Below are 7,799 nucleotides of genomic sequence, written 5' to 3'. Positions count from 1 at the left end.
TACTTGTACGTTGGACCATGTTCCTGAATCTTTCTGCTTCATTGATTGATTGAAGCGGCAATGCTTGTACTGGTGATTTAACTGGATCCTGACGTCCCAAAGGTTCATTGATGTGACTGAAATATGTCCTCCATGCACCGACCTCTCTCTCAAGCTTTCTGTTCTTCTCCATTTCTTCTCTAAGCTTGTCTTTCAATGCTTCAAATGAATCGGTAGCATCATCTAAAGTCTGTTCTGCAGTAGATGGTCCTAACTCAAAAGTCTGTATATCATATTCTTCTGCTAGGATCTCACCTTCATATTTGTCTGCTGCTGGTGTAGCTATCTGCAATTTCCTGGATCCAGTCTCATCTCGAATCATCTTGGACATCTTGGTAGCCTTTCTCTTCTCTGTTACTTCGTGTGAACGTCCAACAAGGCTCTCTAAATCAATTGCATTGTCCTCGTCCTCTACTACGATCACCTTGGTTAATCTTTCCTTCAACCAATCTGGGATAATTGATCTTGTTTCTTGAACTTGAATCTCTTTATGCATTATTTCTTCCTGTCTGGGAGGAGATGATATTTCATTGTCTTCTTTGTCTTCATCTAACTCATAGTCTTGGAGAGATCCATCTGGTGACCCTTGCTGTGCCTATCCTTCCTCCTGCCTGTCGTTCTGTACCATAGACTCCATGGATTCTTCCACTTGAATTGTTCTTTTCTCAGGTCTAGATGAAGTACCGGATGATCGATCTTTGTTAGCCTCTTGTTTCTTCTTGGAAGATTCTCTCTTTCCAGGTCTCTCTTTGCTCTTCGAACCTCTTGGATGGAGATTGCCCTCACTGGCACATCGAAGATTTCCTTCACCTGAATTTCTAGGATTAGGATTGCCTTCACTCACACTAGTTCCACCTTCAGCAGGTTTCTCTTCCAAAGTGAAAGTCATGGCTATGCCTTGTTCTCTCAATTTCTGATGTTGTATGTCAACCCATCTGCGAGTACAAGACAAGAATGGTGCCATCAAAGTATCTAAATCCACGACCTCGGGCTCATTCCAATCTAACCTTATTGTTTTGCTTTCTCGATCATAGGAAGACTAGATATGTCTGCCACTGTCCTGAGCTTGGTCGACCACTCTGTAAATCCTGCATTTCCTGATGAAATCCAAAGGTAATCTAGAATGCATCTTTTGTTTCACTTCAAGATCATCTAAGAGATTCATCATAAAATCTTCAATCTGATACTCATGTCTAAACTTCCTGCCAACCGTCTCCTCTAAATGTCCATGTGGATCAAAGCTTTCTCTCAAAGCAAAAGATGAAAAAGAATAGAAGGCCAACTCCTTCTCTGCGTCATCCATAGCTAAAGCATTAGGACATACCTCAACTGAATTACCCAAAATGATAGGTACTGGAACTCCATTTTGATGTCTATGTCTGAATGCCTTCACATATGCTGCCAACTGTCTTGTTACTTCAAGTAACACAATTCTGTCTGTCGGATATCTCGGCAACATGTATGGTGGTAAAGGACATCCATGCACTCTAATATAAGTGAACTTCAGAAACTGAATGAACCAAGCACCGTACCTCTTTATGAATTCTTGTGCATCCTGAGATAATCTGTTGTGAATTCCACCTTGCAACGTCCTGGTGATGTTCATCGTGAAAGTATCATTAACCAACTTATAGTTTCTCCCTGGCGGATGATGCAAGTAGGCATAGGAATCACAAGCTCTGACCTCGCCGGGTCCTCTTCCAATCACTCCTCTGTGAGGTAGTCCTGCGTATTCAACACTCCTAATCAAGGCATAAATGGCATATGAACTCATGTGGAAGGACTTAGTAGCCTTGAGTCTCCTCAACTGTACGTCCAAGCAATGGCTAATCATCCTAGCCCAATGTATCGTACCTTTTCCCTGAACGATCACCTGGATGAAGTAAAACATCCACTTCTCAAAATAGAAGGCATGAGGGGCTCCTGTAACTCGGTTGAGCATGGTAATTAAATCTCTGTACTCCTCCTGGAAATCAATCCTGTGCGGTGTGTTCGGGACCTTGCTCAGACGGGGACGGCTCTTAAGTAGCCAGTTCTTATTGATAATGCTTAGACAAGCATCTGGATCATCTTCGTACATTGATCTGGCTCCTTCTGTGCTCTTGTATATCATGTCTCTGTGCTCTGGAAGATGGAAAGCTTCACTTATAGCTTCCTCTGAAAGGTACGCCAAAGTGTTTCCCTCTTTGGACACGATCGTTCTGGACTGTGGATCATAATGACGAGCACACTCGATCATCAACTCATGGCACTGAACAGCTGGAGGAAAGCCGGCCGCCTTAATGATGCCACTCTCTATTATTCTCCGGGCGACAGGCGATGGCTTGCCAATGTAAGGGATCTCTCGAAACTTCTTCGTGCTAAAGTTGCCTAAGTTTGTATCTCCAATGTGGCTCCACTTCGACACGATCTTGGTCTCCACTTCTTCGGTCTTCTGATCTTCTTTCATGAGAGCTGAGCGACTGGTGGATGCTCCCGCCTTCGGGGTCGCCATACCTACACAACATTTCATAATGAGAACTAGATTTTGCAATGAATAACATAGATTAGAGGGATAAATTTTAGGAAACTTCATGATAAGTCTTTAGAGTTATCATTTCCTAAAAAATAACGATTGAGCTAGGAATTCAAAATTTCAAAAAATCAAAATTCAAAATTCAAAATATGACGTTGAATAAATAAAACAATAAAATCAAATCGCCATACCTTAATAGAGAGCTAACTCTAGAATGCAAAAAGAACAAAATTCGCCTAGGCAAAATTGAGGTATAGATGGTCTTCAACGTGATCTCCTCAAGATAGTAATTTCGCCACCTTTTGTGTCCTTGACGTGATCTTCAAATTCCCCTTTAACGTGATCTTCAAGCCTTGGCAAATTCGCTCAATATAGATTCGCACCACCTTGGAAGTTACTAGCGCCACCTTGGATTGATAGTTCACACCACCTTTGATTAATAAACTCCAAATCGCACTTTCAAACACAATTTCGCACCTTCTTCCTCAAAATCGCATGTAAGATAGGTAAAATGATGATGTGAAAATGAAGATTTCACTCTCCCTTTATAGCGCTCACCTCTCCACTCACCCCCAAGGCCAACTTGGTAAAAAATAAGGCAATTTTAAACGATTTTAAATAAATACAAGGGCCGACTTACTTAACCAAGCGCTCCATTCGATTTTTAATTGATTAATTAATTAATTATTAAATGCCTTTTATTTTTAATTAATAAATTCGATTTTTTTTTTTAAAGGCAAAATAATTAATAAATATTAAGCGCAATATTTAAATGCTAATTAATTGAGTTTTTTGAATTTATCAAACTTTAGCATTTAAAATGAATTCAAAGATGTTTATTTAGCGCCAAAATTTTGAAAATGGTAGATACGTACCTCATCGCCCTGGTCCCTTGGAGAGGGACAGGAGCGATCCACTATTTTGGTCATGATTCTGACGTTTTTGTCGTCCAAAGTCTTCATCTCCGCGTTCAAATCAACCACTTTGTCGGGTCCTTCGAGTTTGATTGTCTTGCTTGTGTGAACAAATGCCTTTATAACCATTATCACCCTGGTCCCTTGGAGAGGGACAGGAGCGATCCTCATGTTTTCACGTTGATCTTGCATCTTCGAACTCCAATTTTCATCATAAGGCAAATAATAACATCGCTTGTTCATTCCATGCTCGTCCCACTTGCTTTTCACAAGACATTTTGATGTTTAAAGGATCATCGCCCTTGTCCCTTGGAGAGGGACAGGAGCGATCCTTGTCTTTTCTCCATTTTAAGCTCAAATTGGTAATATTTAACGTCCACTTCCCTTTGCATCGCCTTCCAAATGATGTCTAAAACCATGTGCGACTTTATCTTAACGTGATCTTCAAAGGATATCATGTGTTTTGGCAAATATCGCCCTGGTCCCTTGGAGAGGGACAGGAGCAATCTCCATGTCCTGGCTCAAATTTGTAAACATTTGATCTTCATTCTTTGTTCATTGTCTTCCAAAGGACGTCCTTTACTTCGCCAACCCTTGCATTGTCTTGATTTTGAAGGAGCATGAATATTTTTGTAAAAATCGCTTTGGTCCTTGTCCAAAGGACAGGAGCGATATGAGTTCCTTAGCTTGATTGATAACACTTTGACGTTCAAAACTTTGGTATATCACCTTCAAAAGACGCCTTGAACCTTGTATGACCTTGTGAAGTCTTGACTTAACGTGATTTTTGCATGAATCGGTCAATACACCCAATATCGCTCTGGTCCCTTCCTGAGGGACAGGAGCGAAGTTCAAGGTTTTGAGTTTGTTCTCATGTTCTTCAACTTGCCATTACCTTCAATGCGTGAAATGACATCCCTTGATTCCCCTTGGTCGCTTGAAACTTGCTTAACTTTTGAAATCTATGCCTTTATGGAAATATCGCTCTGGTCCCTTCCTGAGGGACAGGAGCGAACTGGGAGTCTTAGTGCAAATTCCTTCAACGTTGGCAATTTTGGATACTTCGTGCTTCATTGGAACACTTCGAAACGCCTTTACCACCCTTCATCTTGACTTGGAACGGTTTTGAACTTGAGGAAAAGGCAACATACTCACTGTATCGCTCTGGTCCCTTGGAGAGGGACAGGAGCGATCCTGCTCTTGTGGGCTTCATTTCACTTCGTCATCTTCAAAACTTATATTCAACGGATTCGTAACGTACCCCTTTATTCATCCATGCCTTGAGATCGATTGTAACTTGGCAAGAAAATCATCTATAACAAAAATCGCTCTGGTCCCTTCCTGAGGGACAGGAGCGAACTTAAGCATTTAGGGTCCTTGCTGATGTTTCATGATCTTCAATTTATCTTCAATGAGTTCATTTCACCTCTGTCCTTGCCTTCAAACATAAACTTGACTTGATCTTCGCCTGAATCTCGCCTTATGAAGAACATCGCTCTGGTCCCTGGGAGAGGGACGGGAGCTACAATGTACTTTGCCCTGGTCCCTTCCTGAGGGACAGGAGCGATTTTAGCATTCTGGGTCATTCTCCTTCATGTTTGCACTTCAAGTTATATTCATTTGATAGAACATATCTCCTTGGACATCTTCAAATCGTTAGGTCATTAAAATCCTGCAAGGACAAAGCAATATTCAATTTGTAGCTCCGGTCCTTCACTGAGGGACAGGAGCGATTTTGATTCCTGGAGGCACCCCTGTGCTTGTGAAAATCTTCAATTTATATTCAACGGAAAGATCACGCCTTTCTCTATCATTTCCAACTCGAAATTCACCCTGACCCTGCAAGGACAGTAAGATATTCGAAAACGAGCTCCGGTCCTTCACTGAGGGACAGGAGCGATTCTGCTCCTACAGGCCAAAATATCATGATTTTACAAATTTTATCACTTCACAAGGCGAAAACAAATCATTTTCAATGTCCGGGATCAAAAATCAAAAAGTCAAAATTTGGTCAAAATATTCAATCGGACAAAATTCACATTTCATCTTCAACACTTAGACAAATTTAAGCTCTGCACTCAAAATTCCAATTGAAAATAGACCAATTTGGCGAAAACATTCCATTCAAAATTTGCATCCTTCGAAAGGAAGCTCAAAAGCTCTCAAAATTGACTGGATTCTGGCCTAAAAAGACGATAATTAAAACCCTAAGGGTTGACCCTAAATCCAGACAACTGACTGACTAACAAAATCCTAAAAGCGAAACGAAAAGCGAGCGAAAAACGAGCAAAAAGAGGGGGTCCCCATTTGCAATGGGGCGATGTGTGAAATGGTCACAACATCTGGCGACACCACTGAGAAATGTTGGAAAACATTTGGGAATCAATCTTTCTAAAAGAAAACTCAGAAAACCTCCCTCAACAAAACCAGGAGTTAAGAAACACTTACAAGAAGAGACCATCATATTGAGACAAAGTATCAAGTCCACAGTTACCCATGTGTGTGCAAATGCGTTAATTCCCCTCAACAAGACAATCAGGATCTTCAGGTTCCCTTGTGATAAGCTACGTAGTTCATCTCGACTCCAAAAGCATCCTGGATAGAGCCTCGCTGCCAGTCAGACGTCCATAGTCCCGACGAGGTTATCGCCGCAAGCTCACGAATATTGCTCCATTGCCAGCCAGGCGTCTATAGCCCCGATGGAGTTACTCGTAAATTCCCTTTAGCCAATTTGATATTTCTTTTTAGCTCATCTCTTTCTTTTGATTTTTCTCATTTTTTCATCTTTTCTTTTGATACTGCTTTTCAGTTCTGTCAATTCTTTGGCTTGTGAATAGTGAAACTCACTAGGGTTTGAGGATTGCGGTGGCGCTGAAGCTAGACTTTAGATTTTTCACTGATCACAGCTTCACCTGGAAACCATAATGACTCAGAGATTATAAGTGTGTGAAGATATAATAACTGGAGGACAAAATACGTGAGTTCAATAAGCTAATCTACTTCAATGCAAATACGTCCTGACTCAAGACTTTATTAAAAGAAAACTTCCTTTGCAATTCCAAAAGACCTCATGATTTTCCAAATGCAACCAACAACCTAGTGGGAAGTCAAAGCGTTACATGACAAAATCACCCACTATCAAATGGATACCCCTCAGGGCAAAACGACTAACCTAAAACAAAACACCTAAACTAAGAACGAAAACAAAAGGCAAAACAAAACAAAAGGCAAACAAACGGAAAACAACGAAAGCAAACTAAACTAACTATGTACAAGGGAAGGCCTTGGGCATTTCAGGACTGGAAATAATGTTTGAGATACCTCCCATTGACAGGCAACGGGATGTCCTCTCCAGTTAAAGTCTGCAACCTAAATGTGTTTTCTCCCAATATCTCTGAAATTTGATAAGGGCCTTTCCAAAGCTTATCAAACTTATCATGTTCTCCTCTTTTTTTATGTGCTTTGTCCCAATACAGGATGAGATCTGAGATTCGGAATGCCTTGACTCTAGCTTGTCGATCAAACCATCTCTTCACCACTCCTTGGTGTTTTGCAAAGTTCTCTAATGCTTGATCTCTTTTTTCTTCCAGGTTCATTAATTGCGTTAGTCGGGCTTGCACTGCATCAGTATCTTCCATATATTCCTGAATAAATTTCAAAGTCGGGATCCTGAGTTGCATGGGGAAGACTGGATCTTGGCCATAAACCAGAAAATAAGGCGAAATGCCTAATGCGTTCTTTGTTCTGATTCTGTCCGCCCATAAGGCGAATCTTAATTGAGTGTGCCATTCTCTCGGACTTCTCTCTAGTAATTTCTTAATGACACTGAGTAAATTCTTGTTGGTGGATTCTGCTAACCCATTACCCTGAGGATAATAATTTGATGAAAACTTGAGGGTTATTCCATATTCAAAAGCCCAATTTGAGAATCTCAATGATGTGAATGCCGATCCATTGTCGCAAACCAACGCATAGGGACATCCAAACCTTGTGATTATATTTTCCTCCAGAAATTTGATTACAATTTCAGTAGAGAAAACTTTAAGTGCTTGTGCCTCTGACCATCTGGTACAATAATCTGTAGCTGTAATGATGTACTTGTGTTGTGCCGAGGATGCGGGGTTAATGACACCAATAAAATCCATTCCCCATTTGGCAAATGGTCTGGCTTCAATCACTGGATTAAGTGGCATGGCAGGATTCCTTTCTCTAAATGCTGCGACTTGGCATGTGTGGCAAGTCTTGATATGATTAAATGTATCTTTGAAAAGCGTAGGCCAGTAATATCCTGCTCTCAGGATCTGATGAGCTGTAGCAAGGTTGGCTCCATG

This window comes from Cryptomeria japonica, chromosome 7, assembly GCF_030272615.1.
Source record: "Cryptomeria japonica chromosome 7, Sugi_1.0, whole genome shotgun sequence".
In the NCBI taxonomy this organism is placed as follows: Eukaryota; Viridiplantae; Streptophyta; class Pinopsida; order Cupressales; family Cupressaceae; genus Cryptomeria; species Cryptomeria japonica.
Note: the sequence above shows the minus strand (reverse complement) of the source record.